This window comes from Protopterus annectens, chromosome 12.part0 (genome assembly GCF_019279795.1).
Source record: "Protopterus annectens isolate FY-2018-M chromosome 12.part0, PAN1.0, whole genome shotgun sequence".
NCBI lineage: Eukaryota > Metazoa > Chordata > Ceratodontiformes > Protopteridae > Protopterus > Protopterus annectens.
The window spans coordinates 1280063544-1280086846 of record NC_056746.1 but is presented as its reverse complement, the minus strand read 5'-3'; positions in this window follow the sequence as shown (position 1 = coordinate 1280086846).

Genomic DNA, 23303 nt, shown 5'->3' with positions numbered 1-23303 from the left:
GTTTTTTTATTTTCCTTTTGTGCCCTTCCTTACTTTGTATATATTGTATATAGTTTATTTCTTTGTGCCCTACTCTTACTTTGTATACATTGTATATAGTTTATTTCTTTGTGCCCTTACCTTACTTTGTACATATTGTATATAGTTTATTTCTTTGTGCCCTTCTCCTACTTTGTATATATTGTATATAGTTTATTTCTTTGTGCCCTTACCTTACTTTGTATATATTGTATATAGTTTATTTCTTTGTGCCCTTTCCTTACCTGACATATATATTGAATATAGTTTATTTCTTTGTGTCCTTACCTTACTTTGTATATATTGTATATAGTTTATTTCTTTGTGCCCTTCTCCTACTTTGTATATATTGTATATAGTTTATTTCTTTTTACCCTTACCTTACTTTGTACATATTGTATATAGTTTATTTCTTTGTGCCCTTCTCCTACTTTGTATACATTGTATATAGTTTATTTCTTTGTGCCCTTACCTTACTTTGTATATATTGTATATAGTTTATTTCTTTGTGCCCTTACCTTACTTTGTACATATTGTATATAGTTTATTTCTTTGTGCCCTTCTCCTACTTTGTATACATTGTATATAGTTTATTTCTTTGTGCCCTTACCTAACTTTGTATACATTGTGTTCCTGAACCTAGTCGGCCACTGAAAAACAGGGTACTGTCCAGTACTTCCTGCTTGGCTACAAAATATAAATCCTGCTTTAAGGGAAGGTCGCCTTACTTGATGCGAACGCACGGACAAGGTCAACTCCATAGTCCCACTACAACCATAAAGCTCGACCAAGGTTAATAATTCATGTAACTAAGCATAAATAAACCTATATTTATCTCAGCTAAAGCTAAAATACTGAGTTCACTAACACAGCAGTAAACCCCATAGTCATAGCCAAATAAATCTACTCCCCTGGATAATACCAGCAGAAATTGTAGCCTGCACGGACAATAGAGACAGGGTATAGTCTGGTGCTTAATGAACCAAACTGATGAAAACAGGTTCCTCTACGCACACACTTCATTCAATTAACTCACTCTATTCACTGGCCCTTGAAAGTCCGAGGCAGGTTTCCTCTGACAAGTGAAGCCATTTATCCCCTGTAGAGTCCACCATTTTTTCAAATGCTGCTGTGTTCCTAAACCTAGTCGGCTGCTGAAAAACAGGGTATGCAATTGTTGTTGGTTTACATGTCTATTTCTGTAAATATCACTTAGCGACTGCTAGAGGAGATTATATTAGTGGTTATCTGCTAGAGCATTTGATTTCATTCATTGGAAAAGCAGTAAACTTGTCTAATATATGTGGTTTTCTGCGGGCGGCAGCGTGTTATAAGAATGCTAATGCTGATACCCATGTAAAGTGTAAAGGTCCCTGGGAAAAGAAAACTCACTTGTTTACTTTAGCTTAGAATCTCAATAGCAACTGAGCAAATTTTCCTGTGAACATCTTGTTGACTAGTCGCTAGAGTCTGTATGTCTTAAAACTGGCTTAACTGTTATAAGGGCATGTTTGAACAGTCAAATATAGCTAAAATGCTAAATTTAAGAACACTCAGTTGTCGTTGTCTGTGTAATTAAGTTACTGAGATTATCCCTATTTGCGGGTTAAGATTACTTGACTAGATGTCTGTGTTAGATGTTGTTGACCTTAGGTTTAATGTGAATGACAAACTTTTCTGCCGACTTGCTTAAAATTGCATAGCAGTATTCTTGACTAGATGTGACACAGTTAAAATTGCATAGCAGTATTCTTGATTAAATATGACACAGTTAACATGTCCTAGCTGCTATTGAGCAAACTACTAAAACACGCTCTGTAGATATATTAAGTTGTAACCTGTTAGCTATTTAACTGCATGATAAATTTAAACTGTATCAATGTGATAATAGCCCTATTAAATAAAACTGTGTTACTGTATTGTATCTCCACTCAGGTACTGTCCAGTACTTCCTGCTTGGCTACAAAATATAAATCCTGCTTTAAGGGAAGGTCACCTTACTTGGTGCGAACGCACGGACAAGGTCAACTCCATAGTCCCACTACAACCATAAAGCTCGACCAAGGTTAATAATTCCTGTAACTAAGCATAACTAAACCTATATTTATCTCAGCTAAAGCCAAAATACTGGGTTCACTAACACAGCAGTAAACCCCATAGTCATAGCCAAATAAATCTACTCCCCTGGATAATACCAGCAGAAATTGTAGCCTGCATGGACAACAGAGACAGGGTATAGTCTGGTGCTTAATGAACCAAACTGATGAAAACAGGTTCCTTTATGCGCACTCTTCATTCAATTAACTCACTCTATTCACTGGCCCTTGAAAGTCTGAGGCAGGTTTGGCAGTTTAGCCTCATTTCCGCTCGCTTGCTCGGCGGGCTCGCTACGCACCCCACCCTACCCCCTTATCCCACCCGCCCCCACTACTTCCACATTTATAGCTACTAAGCCACACCCCCACTTCCTTTCCAACCTACATAGCTTCCTCTATCATCTCCCTCCCCCTCCCACCACTTAAAGATTAATCACTACCACTCCTCCAAAGTATTTTCCCTCATCCTTAGACAAAGAATACCATTCCACGCACCATGTCAAAGCCAACCTGTAAAATCCTCCCCCTCATCCTGCCGCTCATAATTATACCATACTTCCTAACTAGCTATGAACATCTGCCATTTTCAGGCTTCCACTATCCAAAATATCAAACCAGTACCTCCTCACCTCCGCTTATTGCTGAACTCTCCCCCTACTATACAACCCCAAAGACTACAAATTCCAACAACCTGTATCTTAATAAATTGTACCAAACAACCCCAAAATCCAAATATGGTCTAAAACTACTAATTAAAGTCCTGAGACTACTAGCTTACCTAAGAAAAACATAACCAAAGATGGAGACATCCATCCTAATCCAAGCCCATCCTCACCTCCAGACTCTACCAGCCCTCCACTCTCCCACAGATCAGCTAACACCCTTTTAATTTGCCATTTAAACATAAGAAGCCTAAGCAACAAGGTACATAACCTGCATGCTGTGTTAGCAACCTACCTCCCTGACATAATGTGTCTATCAGAAACCTGGCTTAAGCCATCAACCAAAGATAATGAGATCCTACCACCCGGGTTCAATATACTCGGGGTTGATCGCATAAAGAAAAGGGGAGGTGGGATAGCTGTCTTATACAAAAGCACACTTAACATCATATTTAATCCCAAGCAACCACCCCAGGTCTCCAATGCTGAAATACTAGCTCTAAAACTACAACTAAACAATCAAAAAAGCATAAATCTAATTGTGATCTATATCCCCCCTGGGAATAATACGGAAACAATGGAGATCATTCTAAATTGGATAGCTAGCAACTACCATCAAGAAACTATTGTTCTGGGCGATGTTAATATTGACTGGAACCAATGTTCTGCACAATCCAACCCCATCTTTATAAACCTCAATGGATTCTCACAGATCATATCCTCCACCACCAGACTAGGAAATTCTAACCAAAAAGAGAGTATTCTTGATTGGATACTCACCAACAGCCACCCCCATAAGTATATGTCTGGGACTCTCCTCAGTGATCTTAGTGATCACCTGATCACATACATTATGAAAGACAAAACCATCAGCGCTAGTTTGCCTATCTATAGGTCCGTCAGAACCAAGAAAAACTTTGAGCCAACAAAATTTCACATGGAACTCAAATCCTGTAACTGGTCAAAGCTAAAGTACCTTCCCCTAGATGAGGCAGTGTCATTCTTTAATAACACATTCCTTACCATACTTGACTCTCATGCTCCAAAACAATCACTCAGAATTAAAACACAACTAGCACCCTGGCTAACAACAGAGTCCAAATCTAAAATAACAATTAGAGATAAAGCATGGGACAAATGGCGTACTACCAAGTTACCCCTAGATCGCATTAAATAAATTCCAACAACTAAGAAACGAGACTAAAAAAGCCATCACACTTGACAAGAAAAACTTCTTTTACCATCTGCAACATAAACACCAAAATAACCCTCAAAAGTTCTGGGCAGGCTTAAACAAACTTCTCCAACCAGGCAAATCCTCCACTCCTACCCCAGGAACATTATGCGATAAGGGCCAAGAAGAAGTAGCAAATACCTTTAATACTTTCTTCACCGAGACCATTCAGTCCTCAGCTAACCAACTATCTCCTCCCTCCTCCACATCAAAAAATGCTACACCCAACTCGCTACTCTCTTTTAACCTCCAACCTGTGTCCACATCCTTTATCAGATCCCTATTGAAAAAGCTAAAGCCAACCACCCTGTCTGCTGATCTTCTCCCAGCCAAATATCTGCATATAGCTGCAGATGTCATAGCCTATCCTATCTCGATCCTAATTAACAGAACCATAACCGAGGCCACAATCCCCTCAATATGGAAAATATCCTACGTTATACCACTCCATAAAGGCGGCTCTTCCACAGAACTATCAAACTACAGACCAATAGCCATACTATCACCACTTGCCAAAATTATGGAAAAGTGTGTGCACAACCAACTAATGTCCTATCTCACCCAGAACAAACTACTAACCGACTCTCAACAAGGATTTAGACCCCATCACAGTATGACCACTGCCCTCCTCTCTTTTACCGAAAAAATTAACTATAACCCGAATAACAAAAAAAATCCTCAGCTCTCTTTCTGGACCTGTCGAAAGCCTTCAACATGGTAAACCACCAGCTACTTCTCCACACTCTGAAAACCCTGCATCTAGAAAATGCAGCTCTTGGCTGGTTTCAAGCCTACCTCACTGGCAGACAACAAGCAGTACTGTGGCAGAACAAGCTCTCTTGCCTGTTACCAAATACCATAGGAGTTCCTCAAGGCTCCATATTAGGACCTCTTCTCTTTTCAGTCTTTATAAATGACCTCCATACAGTTATCCCTGAAGCCACCTGTATTCAGTATGCAGATGACTCAACTCTAATATGTTCCAATGCCTCTCTAGAAAACCTACTATCTACAACCCAGCGCAGTTTTACTACAGTCGAAAACTGGCTCGCTGACCATCACCTGATCTTAAACCCAAATAAAACCAAACTACTTCTCTTCTACCCAACGAATAAACCACCTACCACACATTTCACTATACAATCCAACAATGGGACCATCATCTCCCCAGACTCCTACACAAAGCTACTAGGAGTAAACACTGACAATAAACTTAGATTTGATATGCATATCAACCAAACCATTAAATCAGTAAACAAGAAACTTGGTTCCTTATACAGGATAAAAACCTTCCTAACCCCAACTGCCAGAGCGGCCACTGCCCGCTCACACCTTCTCTCTACCCTACTATATGCTCCTGTGCTTAACCTTAACAAATCTGACCTAAACAAACTCTCATCTTGTTATAATCATATTACCAGATTTGTAACTGGCTTGCCCTACAGAACACACCATTGCATTAACCTGAAAAAACTTGGCTGGATAGAACTTCCAAATCTTCTCCAGCTGTACCAACTCATAGAAGCATTTAAAAATCCTTAAACAACCTGAGAACACCCCTGCTCTGAAAAATATAATAATTCCTTACACCAATCTAAGTTGCCTTCGTTCAGCAAATAGACTCCTTGTCCAAACAATTAAATCTTACAACCTAGGTGGTAACACTCTGTTTGCCAATACCATTGGAAAAATATGGAACTCCCCAACAACCTCATGCTTATAACTTCACTAGTTCAATTCAAAAAGAGTCTAAAACTCCATTATAAGTCACATTGTCTTTGTCCTTGCGCAAACCCAGACTTGCTCCTTGACGTTAAACCAAGCCCATACTAGTTCTTAGTATAATCCAATCCCAAAAAGAACAACCTAGAGAGGGGATATCTAACCTCAAAAAGAACATTGTATCTTAGCCAAATTCTAAGCTATAATTTGTCCTAATGACTTTGCTAGCATGCTTTTAAAGTACTGTATAATGAACTGTAGTATTCTGTGTTTGCTAGAGCATGGTAGTTTATGATAGTATGTAAATTGCTTTTTTTTCTTTTTTTTCATTTTCTTGTTCATCTTAAACTCTATTATGTAACTATCTGTCATTGAGACTCTGTTGGAGCTTTTCTCCCCGGGCCTCCGCTGAAAATGGACATGTATCCAGTCGGACTATCCCGGTCAACAAATGTAAAATAAATAAATAAAATAAAATATTTCTTTGTGCCCTTCTCCTACTTTGTATATATTGTATATAGTTTATTTCTTTGTGCCCTTCTCCTACTTTGTATATATTGTATATAGTTTATTTCTTTGTGTCCTTACCTTACTTTGTATATATTGTATATAGTTTATTTCTTTGTGTCCTTACCTTACTTTGTACATATTGTATATAGTTTATTTCTTTGTGCCCTTCTCCTACTTTGTATACATTGTATATAGTTTATTTCTTATTGTCCTTACCTTACTTTGTATATATTGTATATAGTTTATTTCTTTGTGTCCTTACCTTACTTTTTACATATTGTATATAGTTTATTTATTTGTGCCCTTCTCCTACTTTGTATATATTGTATATAGTTTATTTCTTTGTGCCCTTACCTTACTTTGTATACATTGTATATAGTTTATTTCTTTGTGCCTTCTCCTACTTTGTATATATTGTATATAGTTTATTTCTTTGTGCCTTCTCCTACTTTGTACATATTGTATATAGTTTATTTCTTTGTGCCTTCTCCTACTTTGTATATATTGTATATAGTTTATTTCTTTGTACCCTTACCTTACTTTGTATACATTGTATATAGTTTATTTCTTTGTGTCCTTACCTTACTTTGTATATATTGTATATAGTTTATTTCTTTGTGCCTTCTCCTACTTTGTATACATTGTATATAGTTTATTTCTTTGTGCCCTTACCTTACTTTGTATATATTGTATATAGTTTATTTCTTTGTACCCTTACCTTACTTTGTATATATTGTATATAGTTTATTTCTTTGTGCCTTCTCCTACTTTGTATATATTGTATATAGTTTATTTCTTTGTGCCTTCTCCTACTTTGTATATATTGTATATAGTTTATTTCTTTGTGCCCTTATCTTACTTTGTATATATTGTAGTTTATTTCTTTGTACCCTTACCTTACTTTGTATATATTATATATAGTTTATTTCTTTGTGCCCTTACCTTACTTTGTATATATTGTATATAGTTTATTTCTTTGTGCCTTCTCCTACTTTGTACACATTGTATATAGTTTATTTCTTTGTGCCCTTACCTTACTTTGTATATATTGTATATAGTTTATTTCTTTGTGCCCTTACCTTACTTTGTATATTATATATAGTTTATTTCTTTGTGCCCTTACCTTACTTTGTATATATTGTATATAGTTTATTTCTTTGTGCCTTCTCCTACTTTGTACATATTGTATATAGTTTATTTTTTGTGCCCTTACCTTACTTTGTATATATTGTATATAGTTTATTTCTTTGTGCCCTTACCTTACTTTGTATATATTGTATATAGTTTATTTCTTTGTGCCTTCTCCTACTTTGTATACATTGTATATAGTTTATTTCTTTGTGCCCTTACCTTACTTTGTATATATTGTATATAGTTTATTTCTTTGTACCCTTACCTTACTTTGTATATATTGTATATAGTTTATTTCTTTGTGCCTTCTCCTACTTTGTATACATTGTATATAGTTTATTTCTTTGTGCCCTTACCTTACTTTGTATATATTGTATATAGTTTATTTCTTTATGCCTTCTCCTACTTTGTATACATTGTATATAGTTTATTTATTTGTGCCCTTACCTTACTTTGTATATATTGTATATAGTTTATTTCTTTGTACCCTTACCTTACTTTGTATACATTGTATATAGTTTATTTCTTTGTGCCCTTACCTTACTTTGTATATATTGTATATAGTTTATTTATTTGTGCCTTCTCCTACTTTGTATATATTGTATATAGTTTATTTCTTTGTGCCCTTACCTTACTTTGTATATATTGTATATAGTTTATTTATTTGTACCCTTACCTTACTTTGCATATATTGTATATAGTTTATTTCTTTGTGCCTTCTCCTACTTTGTACATATTGTATATAGTTTATTTCTTTGTGCCTTCTCCTACTTTGTATATATTGTATATAGTTTATTTCTTTGTGCCCTTATCTTACTTTGTATATATTGTATATAGTTTATTTCTTTGTACCCTTACCTTACTTTGTATATATTGTATATAGTTTATTTCTTTGTGCCCTTACCTTACTTTGTATATATTGTATATAGTTTATTTCTTTGTGCCCTTACCTTACTTTGTATACATTGTATATAGTTTATTTCTTTGTGCCCTTACCTTACTTTGTATATATTGTATATAGTTTATTTCTTTGTGCTCTTACCTTACTTTGTATATATTATATATAGTTTATTTCTTTGTGCCCTTACCTTACTTTGTATATATTGTATATAGTTTATTTCTTTGTGCCTTCTCCTACTTTGTACATATTGTATATAGTTTATTTCTTTGTGCCCTTACCTTACTTTGTATATATTGTATATAGTTTATTTCTTTGTACCCTTACCTTACTTTGTATATATTATATAGTTTATTTCTTTGTGCCCTTCTCCTACTTTGTATACATTGTATATAGTTTATTTCTTTGTGCCCTTCTCCTACTTTGTATATATTGTATATAGTTTATTTCTTTGTACCCTTACCTTACTTTGTATATATTATATATAGTTTATTTCTTTGTGCCTTCTCCTACTTTGTATACATTGTATATAGTTTATTTCTTTGTGCCCTTACCTTACTTTGTATATATTGTATATAGTTTATTTCTTTGTGCCTTCTCCTACTTTGTATATATTGTATATAGTTTATTTCTTTGTGCCCTTACCTTACTTTGTATATATTGTATATAGTTTATTTATTTGTGCCCTTACCTTACTTTGTATACATTGTATATAGTTTATTTATTTGTGCCCTTACCTTACTTTGTATACATTGTATATAGCTTCTTTATCTGTGCCCTTACCTTACTTTGTATACATTGTATATAGTTTATTTATTTGTGCCCTTACCTTACTTTGTATACATTGTATATAGTTTATTTATTTGTGCCCTTACCTTACTTTGTGTACATTGTATATAGTTTATTTATCTGTGCCCTTACCTTACTTTGTGTACATTGTATATAGCTTCTTTATCTGTGCCCTTTCCTTACTTTGTATATATTGTATATAGTTTATTTATTTGTGCCCTTACCTTACTTTGTATACATTGTATATAGTTTATTTATTTGCCCTTACCTTACTTTGTATACATTGTATATAGTTTATTTCTTTGTGCCCTTCTCCTACTTTGTATACATTGTATATAGTTTATTTCTTTGTACCCTTACCTTACTTTGTATATATTGTATATAGTTTATTTCTTTGTGCCCTTACCTTACTTTGTATACATTGTATATAGTTTATTTCTTTGTGCCCTTACCTTACTTTGTATACATTGTATATAGTTTATTTCTTTGTGCCCTTACCTTACTTTGTATACATTGTATATAGTTTATTTATTTGTGCCCTTACCTTACTTTGTATATATTGTATATAGTTTATTTATCTGTGCCCTTACCTTACTTTGTATACATTGTATATAGTTTATTTATCTGTGCCCTTACCTTACTTTGTATACATTGTATATAGTTTATTTCTTTGTACCCTTACCTTACTTTGTATACATTGTATATAGTTTATTTCTTTGTGCCCTTACCTTACTTTGTATATATTGTATATAGTTTATTTCTTTGTGCCTTCTCCTACTTTGTATACATTGTATATAGTTTATTTATTTGTGCCCTTACCTTACTTTGTATACATTGTATATAGTTTATTTCTTTGTACCCTTACCTTACTTTGTATACATTGTATATAGTTTATTTCTTTGTGCCCTTACCTTACTTTGTGTACATTGTATATAGCTTCTTTATCTGTGCCCTTACCCTACTTTTGATTATCTTTTACACTTTTAACTTCTGCCTGTTGGCCAAGCAAAGTTAACAAATACATTTGCATTTTTGATTAAACTGGTAGGTTAATAGTATGGCTCTAAATAAAACATCTTGTCATTTTAAACAATAAACTATTTACAGCCCTCTTTATGCAAAACTGTGCAACTGCTGATGAATTGGCATGTATTCTTACAGTGCAAATATGTACTTTGCATTGTTTTCTACCTTTTACTATAGTGTGTTGAGGAGTGTCATTACATTAGCTGTTAAAAGGGACAAAAGTCAGACACCAGTTGCATATTTTTAGCAGTCCAAATATCTGACACTTAATAAACTGCATTGTTTGTGACTTCTGAAATGTGTGCACTTGTTTCATGCCATGCTCATTTTATTTAGTGGTAGGGGAGTGCTTCCAGAGGTACGTTAAGCAGATATGTAAGCATTAGCTTCTGTACTTGTGTATTTGAAAGCATCAAAACATGATTAATACATCAGTTTTATCTTTATTTTGCTTCCTAAAGCTGAATCAGAGCCACCACAAATTTAGTGACACAGAATATAGAGATAAGAGCCATGCAATATCATTTGTTCATACTGTTATACTACTAATATTGTTTAGGCATTCATAATGTCTATTTTTTTTCAAATTTCATCTTAAGAAGCTAGTGAATTACTGTAATATTAATTACTTATAATTCTGAAAGTATTTGACAAGGAGAAGCACACACCATGAAGGAATACATCAAATATGAGGTCAGAGAGGAGGATGGACACCATTCCATAACAGCAGTAATGGAATGGTTAGTGTCAGAGTTTACATTAAGTGCTGTGCTGGTCCAGGTAGGGAGATTGGTGGTAGCTTATTAGAGTTATTAGTTAAAGTACAAGAGGGTTATAGTCATGAGGATTTCAAGAGTGTCTAAGCTCCAGGATAGACAAGAAGTAGGAGATGACTTAGGTTTGTTTATTTATTTATTTATTTACATTTGTTTACCGGGAAATTCCAACTGGACACAGGTCCTTTTTCAGCCGATGCCCGGGGAGAAAAGCTCCACATCATGTACATGATAAATAGAAATACAAAACTGCAGCAACAGTAAACAACATTACAGGTTGTTGGCTTTAACACAATAACAAGATATTGATTATCAACAGTATATACAGAAAATGCTGCAAGTTAAGATAGTTTCTTGTCATTTATAATATTAGTAACAAAGTTGTCAGGCAAGATGTTAAAGTATGTAAAGACAACTAGCTATTTCTGACTGTGGTTAGTAGTCGCGGTAGTATAGTTGGGTAAAGAGTCTAGGTGGGGGGTAACGGTGGGGGTGTTAGTCTGGATTAGAACAAGGACAAAGCCAGTGCAAATTTAAGTGGAATTTGAGTGCAGTCTTGAAAAGGCTGCTGGAAGGTAGAGTAGTTATAGAGGGTGGAAGATTGTTCCAAAGTTTAGATATAGTACATGAAAATATGTCTTCTTCTGCTGAGTTTTTGGGTTTGATAACAGTGAGTTGATTTTGTTGCTTGATCTTAGGAGCCTAGTGGGGTGATAGGGTTGGAGAAGAGTTTGAAGGGAAGGGATGTTAAGGGGGTGGTTAATAAGTTTATGAGCGAGGGTGAGATGATTAAAGTGAAGGAGTTGTGTGAGTTCTAGCCAGTTCAATTCTTTAAGGGAGATACAATGATGGCTGCAGTAGGAGGTTCCAGTGGCAAATTTAGCAATTTTGTTGTAACAAGCATTCAGCTGTCTGTCTAAGGTTGGTAAGTATGGGGGATGCATAGAGTAGGGTGGAGATTAGCTGGGAATTGGCTATGGAGATTCTAGCCACCTTGGTTAGGAATTGGCAGCTTCGATATAATGCACCAAGTTTCTTGTCAACTTTTTTTATTGTGAGACATATGTGGGTGTCAAATCTAAGTTTGTTGTCTAGTTCCACACCAAGTAATTTTGTGTGTTCTGCTGGAGAGATGATGGTATTGTCTTTGGCAAGAATGTTGAAGTGGGGGAGTTTGGGGTGGCTTTGGAAGGTTGGAACAGGAGAAGTTTTGTCTTACTTGGGTTGAGTAGGAACTGAGCATTGGATAGTCAGCTTTATGCAGAAGATAATGATTCCTGTGTGATTTGTTGTAGTTCTGGTAGAGTGGGGGCAGAGCAGATGAGAGTAGAGTCATCTGCATACTGTATAAGAGATGCTTGTGTGGTGTCAGTATGTAGGTTGTTAGTGAAAGGTGAGAATAGCAGACAGCCAAGGATAGATCCTTGGGGAACTCTGAGAGTAACTGGGAGGTGAGGTGATGTGTTATTGTCCCAGATTACTGATTGCTGGTGTCCGTGTAGATAGCTGTGGAACCAGTTGCAGGATGGTTGTGAGAAGGAGAGGTTGGGGAGAGTAGAGAGTAGTAGCTCATGAGATACCATGTCAAAGGCCTTTGAGAGATCTAGAAATATGGCAGTAGAGAAGAGGCCATTGTTTTTGTAATGCAGTATAGTGTTGGTGAAGGAGAGCAGAGCAGAGGTAGTGCTGTGATATGGCCTGAAACCATGTTGGGTTTTGGAGAGGAGATCATTAGCTAGGAGGTAGTTGGAGAACTGGGTGTTGATACATTTTCAAGTATCTTGGAGAGAGGGGAGAGGATAGCAATGGGGCAGTAATTGGAGAGGTCAGTGGAGGGGGAGCCTTTGTGGAGGGGAATGATGTGGGATATTTTCCATATCGAGGGAATATAGTCTTCTGTTATGGAACAGTTGATTAGAATTGAAATTGGGTAGGCTAGTGTATCAGATGCAATTTTCAGGTATTCAGAGTGGAGGTTGTCAGCTGCGAGTTAGGTGGATTTAAGTTTTGACAATAGTCTTTTTATGTTGGAGGTAGGTACTGAGGTGAAGAAGAAAAGAGGAGTGGGTGGTTTAGGGTTAGAAGTTGGGGGGCTGTTGTAAGGAAGTGTTGTTTGTTTAGAGATGTTATAGTTTCAATGAAGTGTTTGTTGAAGGATTCAGTGATACTGCTGGAGGAGGGGGGAATGGATGGCTGGGGGGGTATCAAACTTCCCTGAGTGGAGGATATTGTTAATAGTGGACCAGAATTGCTTAGGGTTGTGGTTGGCAGAGTTTAGGGTGAATTTATAGTAGAGAGATTTGTCTAATTTTATATGCTTTTTGGCTTTATTGTGCAGTTCAAGGAATGATTGCCTATCTGAGTTATTTTTTGTTAGTCGCCAGTGCTCCCAGGCCTTATCTCTGGATTTCATTAGGGTTCTGGTGGTCTTTTGTAACCATGGGGCATGCCTGGATCTGACTTTGGCATTTCTTACAGGAGCATGGGTGTTTAGGATGGAGAGGAAGGTACTGTTGAAGAAGTGGACAGCCTCATCTAGGTTGAGGTATTTTAGTGGTGACCAGTTAATTTTTTGCAGGGAAGAGATGAAGGAGTTGGGATTGAAGTTTGACTTGTTCTGTATTTGCCTGTGGATAATGGGCTTCAGACTGTTTGTGTGGTGCCGAATTAGGAAAGTGGGGAAGGGGTCATTAAGACTGTCAGGTAAGCAGCCTGCTAGGTAAGAGTGAGGGGCTTTGTTGACTAGGATCCAGTCAAGTAAGGTATGATTGTTAGGGTTTTTGTTGATTCAGGTAGGGGATTGAATGAGTTGAGTAAACCCATGGAGATTAAGATGAATGGTTGGGAGACTGTTATTACAGGATAGCCAGTTGATGTTAAAGTCACCGAGAATGATGGTTTCCTGGGGTAGAGACAGAGTACCCCAGGTCAGGAGATTTTCTAGGGGTGTGATATTCTGCCCTGGTGGGAATAGCATCCTATGATATTGATTGTTTTGTTTGGGTTTAGTTTGATATTGGCATAAAGGATTTCTTCATTGTTGTGGTGAGGGGTAGATGAGTTTAGGAGTTGAATATTGAGGTGGTGTTTAAATATCAATGCTACACCACCTCCTTTTTTGGACAATCTGTCTATGCAAAGGATGTTGCATTCAGGTGGAAGTATTTCCTCACTTTTGATGTGAGGTTTGAGCCAGGTTTCAGTTAGGAAGAGAATATCTGGGGAATATATGCTTATGCTGGCATGTAGTTCTTAGATTTTATTGCATATGCTTCTGATGTTTAGGGACATTATAAGTAGGTCTGTTGTTTTCTTGTTGGCTAAGAGTTGAGTTGTGGGGGGGGGGTTGCTTGGACTAGGGTTTGTGGTTGGGTTGGATTTGGGAGGACCAGGGTTTGGATGGATGGATGTCTCCAGTGAGGGATAGTTTATAGAGGGTGTTTAGGATATGTTTTATATACATAGTAAATTGCTTATGGTATCTTAGGGATATTTTATTTTTGAGTGTGTTAGGTGCTTGGTAATGGAGTGTGTGTATTAGAAGGATGGCTTTGGTGGCAGGGGTTGTGTAGTTATAGTGTAAATGTTTGAGGGAGGGTGTTGAGAGAGTTCAGTGGAAGTTGTTGGGGCATGTGACTGTGGAGCCTTGGTAAGATGTAATGTGAGCTAGAAATACACAGGTTAGGATTGTTATTATATTAGGCAGTAGCATGATTGTGTTGGATGTAGGGGGTGGGGTGAGTAGTGGTGTAGCCTAATTGCTGGCAATTAGGGGTGGGGTTAAGGCTAAGAATAAATGTAGATGTACTGGGGTGGGTGGGAATAGGGGGCAGGGAGCGGGCTAAACCCCCCCCCCCAGGCTAAAGATTGCAGGGTAAGTGTCTAAATAGCCAAATTGTTAGGAGTTATTAGAATCTAGTAGGGAAAACAATCTATAGACCTGATTTCAGCTGTGTCCTTTCTGGGTAGATATCTAGTTTGAAGCAGACAAAAAGTGGCAGTTTAAGTATCTTTTTGCCTCTATTTTACAAGTGGGCAATTCTAATGTATCTACTGGGTTATCTTTTTTCACCTAGAGCTTTATCTTGGTTTATTGACAACTAAAAAGAAAAAGTTAACTGGGGAATGTATTTACAGTAGATGGTGGTGGGGGTGCAGCTGCGTCCCTAGCCATGTGGGTAGAGCCAATTATTTCTGCTTTAGACCAGGTACTTTCTACAGTAGCAGGCAAAGAGGGAAACATAGCTAAACACCTACAGTAACCTATCTTCTTTCCAAAGCCCTTGAGTCCTTGTGGCTGGTTTGGTTTGGATCATGAGAACTCTTGTGAAATATTGTTGCACTATAACAGAAATAACACAGTTCTGAATGTGGTGACAAACATGGTAGTGAAATGCTGAGATGTCCAGGCAAACAAGAGATTAACCAATAGGGTAAAGGTATAGGATATTGGGGGAATGGACTACAATGAGCTGGTCAACAGTGTCAAAGCTGAGGTAAGGAACTAGGAACAGACAGAGGAAATGAAAGGGCAGAAAGAAGGAAAGGAGGGACATACTTGTCCAGGGTCTGCAAAGATATAAAGAGAGTCACAGAAGACCAGGAAGAGGTAGAGGTAATGAACATGTGCTTTCTTCAGAGATGAAAGCAAGGGTGGGCATCTTTCTGGGAAGGAGTTACCACAGCATGTGGAGAGAAGTGAACAAACTTCAGGCTAGCCACTGAAGAGGCTGAGAAGAAAATAGTTTATATAATTGAGTCATACCTCTCAACCTCTTAGTGCAAGAAATCTGAAAAAGCCTGTCATAATGGGAGGTCAAAGGCTAAAAAATAGTAACACATTTTAAATATTGCTCTTACAAACTTAGAAAGCTGCTAGAATAACAGGATTTGTGTTAGCATGCATTTTCTGAAGAATGAAGTCTGAGACTCAAATGCATGCCATTATTCAGTGACTTTAATCCTTAGAAAATCCAAGTGATTTGTCAAAAAAAAAATGCAATTTTTATGAGGAACAGACCAAAAATATGAGGCAAAAATCTGGATAGTCTGTGAAAATCTGTACAGTTAGAATATAAAACACCCAGATGAAGCATATCCCAGGTCATCAGCAACCTTTTCAGTGCATTGTCAGAACTCTTGATGGGAGTTGTTAATAGATTTATGACCATGACAGAAGTGTCTGTAGGGGAAAAGATATGACCAGAGTGAAGAAGAACTGAAGCTCTTTTCATTAGGGAACAGAAAAGGCATGAGTGACATGACATGGGTGCGCAAGATCATGTCAGGGATATGTGTGTGGGGGGGGCATGCTGAACAAGGACTGTGTGGGGGCGAGGTATCAGCAGCAGAATGCTGGGAACAAATAAAGAGGACATCTTTATGTTGAGGGGTGTGGACCTAAGAAATGGACAAATGGAAGAGATGGGATTGAGAAAATCCTCTGTGGCATTCAAGAGGGCATGGGAGAGGTGAGGACGGATTGGCTGAAGGTGTAGGAATGCAGGGAACATAGAATGTTGGATATACTTTAACTGCATACTAGAAAGGTCTATTGTCTCCTTCTGCCACCAAGCAAATGTGATATAATGTAGTCTGTAGCTTATTTTCAAGTGTACTCTAAAATCAATAAAATCAAGGGAAGGGCAGTATATATAGACCCAGGTTACTTCAGGTATCTTTATTCAAGTAAAGAAATCTGGTCAACAAAATGGAAAAAATGTTATTCGTATTGAGAAGTACCTGAGAATTTTGATGTCTTTCTCCAGAATTAGCTGAACAGTTCAGGTGATGATTTATTTATTTTCCAAAATGTAGCACTTAAAGACAGTACCTTGTGTTGATAATATCCAGTGTCACTGGCCGTATTTCTGTCTTTGAGACCTGGATGTAGCACCCCATTTTTTTCAATTAAAACACTGCTTTTATTAACAAACCACAGTAATCCAACTTAAAATTTGTGTCGTCGATATGCATGGTGCGGTCATAAGGGCATTATGCTAAATCACTGACTTGTTGGAAGATATGTTGTAACATGAAGTAGTTTTGCATGATATACTTATGTCACTGAATTTCTTCTGAGCTGTTCCCTTGAAATGAGCCTTTAAGCCGTAGAGAATTGATCCTATCGTCTGGAAAAAATTCGATCAAATCTCACTGTGCTTACTTATCCTTACTAGGCCTGTTTCCAGATGTGGGAGGAAGGTGGAATTCTAAGCTCAATGTCCAACCCTTTTTAAAATCATTGGCCGCAAGCTTATTTCCCCCTGATAGTGTCACAGATAAGGACCACTCCAGTTTGCTTTAAAGACTGGTAATGAAGCACTGGAAGGCCCCTATTTACTGCAGCTCCCCAATATTATCTGTTTGCTGTTGCATCAGTTGCATGTTTGCTTAACTGCCTGATAGTGATTCATGACCCTCTTTTTTTTTACTGCATGATATGCACCTTGTTATATGAGACTGGCCCTTTTTTCCACTCTTACGCCCTCATTTATGAGACACAAACTCGCCTTGTTCCTTTCTCAAGGCCGATGAGCGGATGGATGAAAAATAAAAAAATAAAATGTTAATATACAGTAAACCTTCCTGTGCGAAATGCTCACTGCTTCTACTGTTTGCTTGTCAAATGTGCAGCATAATAAATAAATATACAATACACCTTCAGTTTCTAATTCTCCTTTTCTTCTTGAGACATCACAAAGTAAAAAGTTCACCCTAGCATGCTCCATGAAAGGACTTGCTCAGAATTTGCTTGTAGAATAGAGAAGTTGAAAAACCAGTTTTCTGGTTCACTGTTTATTCAAGTAATGTTTAAATACTGAACAATGTAACGTACAAGTTACAGTTCTGTAAACATTAACCGAACTACATGTAGCCAGTTACCACAAATTTCCTATCCAGTTTACTCTTGATTGCTGTGCAAACATTTCCCATGTATTATCGGCTACATCAGCGTGACTTACTTATTTATAAAGCAAATATTTTTGTTAATGTCATAGGACCTGAGTGGAGAGACATCACTGCTTTACTGAGTTTTCTTATTTATAGATTTCTGGGAAATCTTATTGTGTCTGTCTTTATTACAGACACAATTCATCAAAAATTACTTATAAAAAAGTAGAAAAATACAAAAAAAAAAGGAAGAAAAAATATACGCAAACTGATAAAAGATAAGTTTACGGCAAACAGCTAAGACCAGTAGTTAAACAAGTGAGTTGCACATTTCATAAGCTTTGGAGTAACATTTTCTGGGATGTGCTGAAGGATATAATCATTCTTTATATGTGAGTATGTCTGTGTGCTGGGCAGAAGATTTCGCTCATGTAGGGCTGGAGCTAGCCAGCAGTTTGCGAATGTTTCCAGTAATGCAATGTATGCATGTGGATTGGGGGTCACAGTCTCAACCATGAAGGTCAACACCATTGAGGAAAGTCTGCACAAAAATTAGTTCTGGTCAGGAAGGGTGGTAGAACTGAATCATACCTCTCAACCTCTTAGTGCAAAAAATCAGGGTAAAATATAAAAGAATGCGGGGGACAATGGAACAAAAATAGGGACACATAGGTTCATCGATAGGTACTAGGCTATCTGCCCTGGGGCCTATACAAGCCCAGCCAAAAAGGTACCCTGGCTTTTGCCACCCAAGAAAATTATTTTCCTGTGCCACTGTCGAGCAGAGCCACAGAGGTGATCCCCGGGGTGAATTTCCTATTTCCCATCCAATCATCAAGATTTTTCTTGAAAAGTGCTAATGAGGAGCTTTGTTTGATATAGATAGGTAGTTTATTCCAGAGTATGGGAAGTCAAAATTCTGGACATTCTGTGAAAATCTGGACAATTGAGGGGAATACATCCACTGCTTGTACTGTTTGGTCAGTTCATATGCTGCCCTGGCAGTATACTATTCTTGTGTGATGTTGATCCTTTCTCCTGGGGGCGCTCTGCATTACTGAACACAAGGAATAATACAGCCGCAAGACTGATGAAGGACTGCTGTGACTGTTGTATAGAAGTCCAAGGACAAGTGACCATGCATCCGGACCACTTATGTTACATGGTTTTCTGTTGCAGCTATCTACAAAAATGCTTAGTTACGAAAAGAAACCAGGAAACCCTCCAAGAAAACCAGGAAACCCTCCAAGAAATGACCCAGTATAGTCAAAAAGTATATGAATTAGTTGCAAAAGGACAGTCTCAGTGTGATAATTATTGTATTTTGATCTTATCAAAGTAGATTAGATTTCTAGATATCAAAGAATCCTGCTAAGTGACTCCAGAGTAGTGATCCATCCAAGTTAGATTACTGAGTGCTGCAGGGTGTACATGAGAGCCCACTGAGATGAGCAAGAATGTTTACCTTGACTTGCTCAAGCTGAATTAGTCTCACCTGCTCCATTGCAGTTGTTCGACCAGAGCTGAGTGATGTGTAAAAGGATGAAATTATGTAGTTTAATGTTCTCTGAATATAACTGATAGTGGAGAATGAGTGATTATCATGTGAGTACTTTAACAACAATTGCTCTTTCTCTGATCTACAGCAACCTAGGAGCGAGAAGAATATATAAGTAAGGAGGATGCATGTTGTGGGGGGAGTATTCAGGGCTTTTTGCTCTGCAAAAATGATTGTTTTAGTGTTTACGTACTGATCTTTTTAAACACATGCATGAGCATAAGCTGCTGTATTCTGATCTCATATATTTCAAGATAACATTGTCAACCCAATAGGATGCCCAAAGTTTCAGGTGCAGACCTGACATTGACAAAGAAATTAAAGACACCTTAAGGATGGCAGTGGATGTGAAATCGTCCAAAATCCATCACCACAGCACCCCTCTATTTGCAGGAATGATCAGCTGCACAATGATAATGCATTTGTACTGTCTTTGTGAGTCCCTTTAGTGGCTACATGGCTCCCAGAAAGTAGATACACTCTCAAAGTGACCAGCTGTTTGCTGTAAACTAAATGATGGCAGCGAAGAAAGGAAATTAAACTACAATGGCTTTAGCAGAAAAAAGAGCTTGTTTAAAGAAATTGCTAGTGATAATTGTCTGCAACTCAAGTCAGATGAATTTGACATGGCTCTTTACTGAAATGTTGGCAGTAGAAATGCCAAATGATGACAAGCTGGGAAATAAACTGAAAACACAGAGAGAAGAGAAAATCTTGAAAAATAGCTCTTTTCCTTTAAACTTTTTTTGTGGGGGCAAACCGAGATCTCCAGACCTCAGAGACAAGGGAATATTCTGAGAAATAGGCATTTCAGACTTATTACATGTAAGTCTGATCTTTCAGCTATTCAGTCTTTGCATTTTGGGACTCATTCTAGCGGGTCCCGACATTTCAAATGGTTATCATTTGATACATTTGAAAGCAAAATAGTAGCAGTCATCTTGTGTCTGCAGTTAACCACCGTGCTTCAAACCTCATGAACTGGGAAATCTATAGAAATATTGTAGAAAGTTGTTAACGAAATAATCTGCTGCACGAATACCCTGCAAGTCAAAATATACACTTTTCTCTTTGCTTATCATAATGGCTAACAATATACACCTTTAAGGAGGCACACAAGATTTCTTGTTACCCTTTAAAATAATTTAATATTGCTCGCTTCCCGATTTGAGCAGGGCCTTACTTGATCACCTTGGTGTAATTTTGCTGCTTCTTCTTCTTCTTCTTCTTTTGGCTTTTCCCGGTTAGGGGTCACCACAGTGGATCACCTGTCCGCTCATGATTGGCAGTGGAGTTTTTACAGTTTCGACTTGCCAGCCCGGTGCCCAACCTTCCACAAAGGCACACACACGCACTCACACCTAGGGCAAATTTACAGTGTCCAATTCACCTACAGCATGTCTTTGGGATGTGGGAGGAAACCGGAGCACCCGGAGGAAACTACTCTATACAAAAGTCCATGCAGGTACAGCCAAGTGCAAAGGCAAAATGATGAATCCAAACAACAGCAGCCAGCACTTCAAATCAGCAAAACCATTTATTTAATATTATTTCATTAAGGAACAGACTGGTTCTGGCTTTATTACGGCTGACAGTCCTGAACTAGGATGCAGTTCCAATGTGCACAATATTTCTTCTTTTCAGTTGTCTCAATCAGAAGTTGATTTAGTAAATAAAGGTTTAAATTTTATTCCTACTTCTTCTGTTTCAGAAGATATTTTGTTAAGCATGTCCTGATGTTTTATAGACAGCTTAATTTAAAGCTGATTTTTTTACAGCAAGGGTGTGTCAGATCATGGAGAATTTAAGCTTAAATATTCTAATTTTGTACCCCCATGAATAAACATGTGGCAGCTTTTCAGCAAAGTGTTTTAAAAGATTTACATTTGAACTTCCATGCCAGCAGGGCTGTACAACAAAACCTTTCCAAGGCTGAACAACAGGCCTTAATAAATCGTAAGGACAATAAAAACATGTTTATTAATACAGTAGACAAAGGTGGGGCTGCGATGGTTTGGGATTGGACCATGTATCTCTCGAAAGCATAGAAACAACTTTCTCACAATCGTTTTTATCAAAAAATGGTCCTAGACCCCACTTTGAAGTTTAAACATGACATTGACTGTTTTTTGAAGTTAGCCTTGCATGAAGGGATCATTTCTAATCAAGTTGTTTTTCAACTCAGAGTCCAGGATCCCACCCCACAATATTTTTATCTTCTCCGCAAAATACATAAAAATTTCACATACCCTCGTGGCAGACCCATTGTTTCTGGTCATGGCTATTTGACTGAACCCTTGTCTATCTTTCTTATCTACAATCTACACCCTCTGTTAAGTGGTGTATGTTCGCATATACAAAATACCATCCGGTTTTTGAATATTATTCACGATACATAGTTAGAGAAGGGTTGGAATATGTGTACTTTGGATGTTGCATCTTTGTACAACAATATTCCACATTAGGCTGGATTAATGGCATTGGATTATTGCTAAATCATTCAGCATTGTATAGCCCTGGATTCAATACATTTTTAATCTGCCTCACAGAACATGCTCACGCTAAAAATGTCTTTTACTTTAATGGAGAATGTTTTTACAGCTTAAGGGTACTGTCATGGGAGCATCTTTTGCTCCTATTTATGTTGATCTATTTATGGGTTTTCCTGAGTAGCACATTATTATGATGCTTCTCATAATATATTTTTGGAGTCCACAAATAAATGGCATAGATACCTGGATAATTGCTGGCTTGTTTGGACGTCTGATTTAACTTATTTGGATGAGTTCATAGAATATCTTAACGAAAATAAATGGGGTATATAATTTAGTGTTCGATGTGATCTCTCACACATCACTTTTCTGGATCTTCCCATCTCGAAAAACAATGATGGCACTTTAAACACTACTGTGCACAGAGACTCAGAGTTTAACACATTTTTACATGCCACTAACTGCCATCCCCCCATATTGTCAGCAATATCCCCAAATCATAATTTTTAAGAGTTTGTAGAACATGTTCCTCAGATGCTGAATGTAAGACACAGGAACTTGATTTGGTTAGAAGATTTTGTGATGGGGGTATATTTACAAGGAAGTTATGACAACATGGTTTATAATTATAAGGATATGTCCACCTGAGACTCCATTCAAGAAGTTGATGGAACAGAGTTGTTGCAGTATAAAAAACATAAATTCAGGGATGATGTTTTCAGGCTGATGATCAATTATGGCAGTAATATATGGTTTTTCAAGTGTCTTATCTACAAACACTGGAACATCCTTTTGGCAGATAACAAAATATCTGACTTAGTTCCTGCACATTGTTTATTTTCTTACAGAAGAGGAAAAAGTATTGGCAATTACTTTAATCATTATAAGAAAAATGTTAGACAAAAAATGGATACACAGACAACAATAGATTGCATTCCTGTGGTGGGTTGCCAGTAATGTGGGCATTATTCTGCATGTAAATATGTCTTAAAAACAAAGCAATTTATATCTAGGAATACCCACAAAGTTTTTGATATCCTTTGTTTTGGTACTAGCTGTTCTGATTGGGTAGTTTATTTAGCTACTTGCAGATGTTCAGCTTTTTATGTAGGACAGACGTCCAGACAACTTAAAATTCAGATTTTTGTGAATATGAGTGATATCAGAAACAGCTGCCTGTCCAGTGTATTATATAAACATGTCCAGAGACATCCTTCTGCTGTGTTTAATTTCACTATTATTGACAGGATTACTCTAACTTCATGTAATAAGGTTGGCATGGCATCCTGAATAATAAGGAATATTCCTGGACAGTGAGACTGGGGGCATTTTTTTTTCACCAGGGATCACTAAAGTGATGCTGTCTCTTTAAATGGGTGGTGATTCTCTAATGGTATTTTATTACTTGTATATTTTAATGTGGCATTGTTGTCTGGAACTTTAACACTGATGAAGATATGGAGTTGCCAAAACCGGTCTGTTCCTTAATGAAATAAT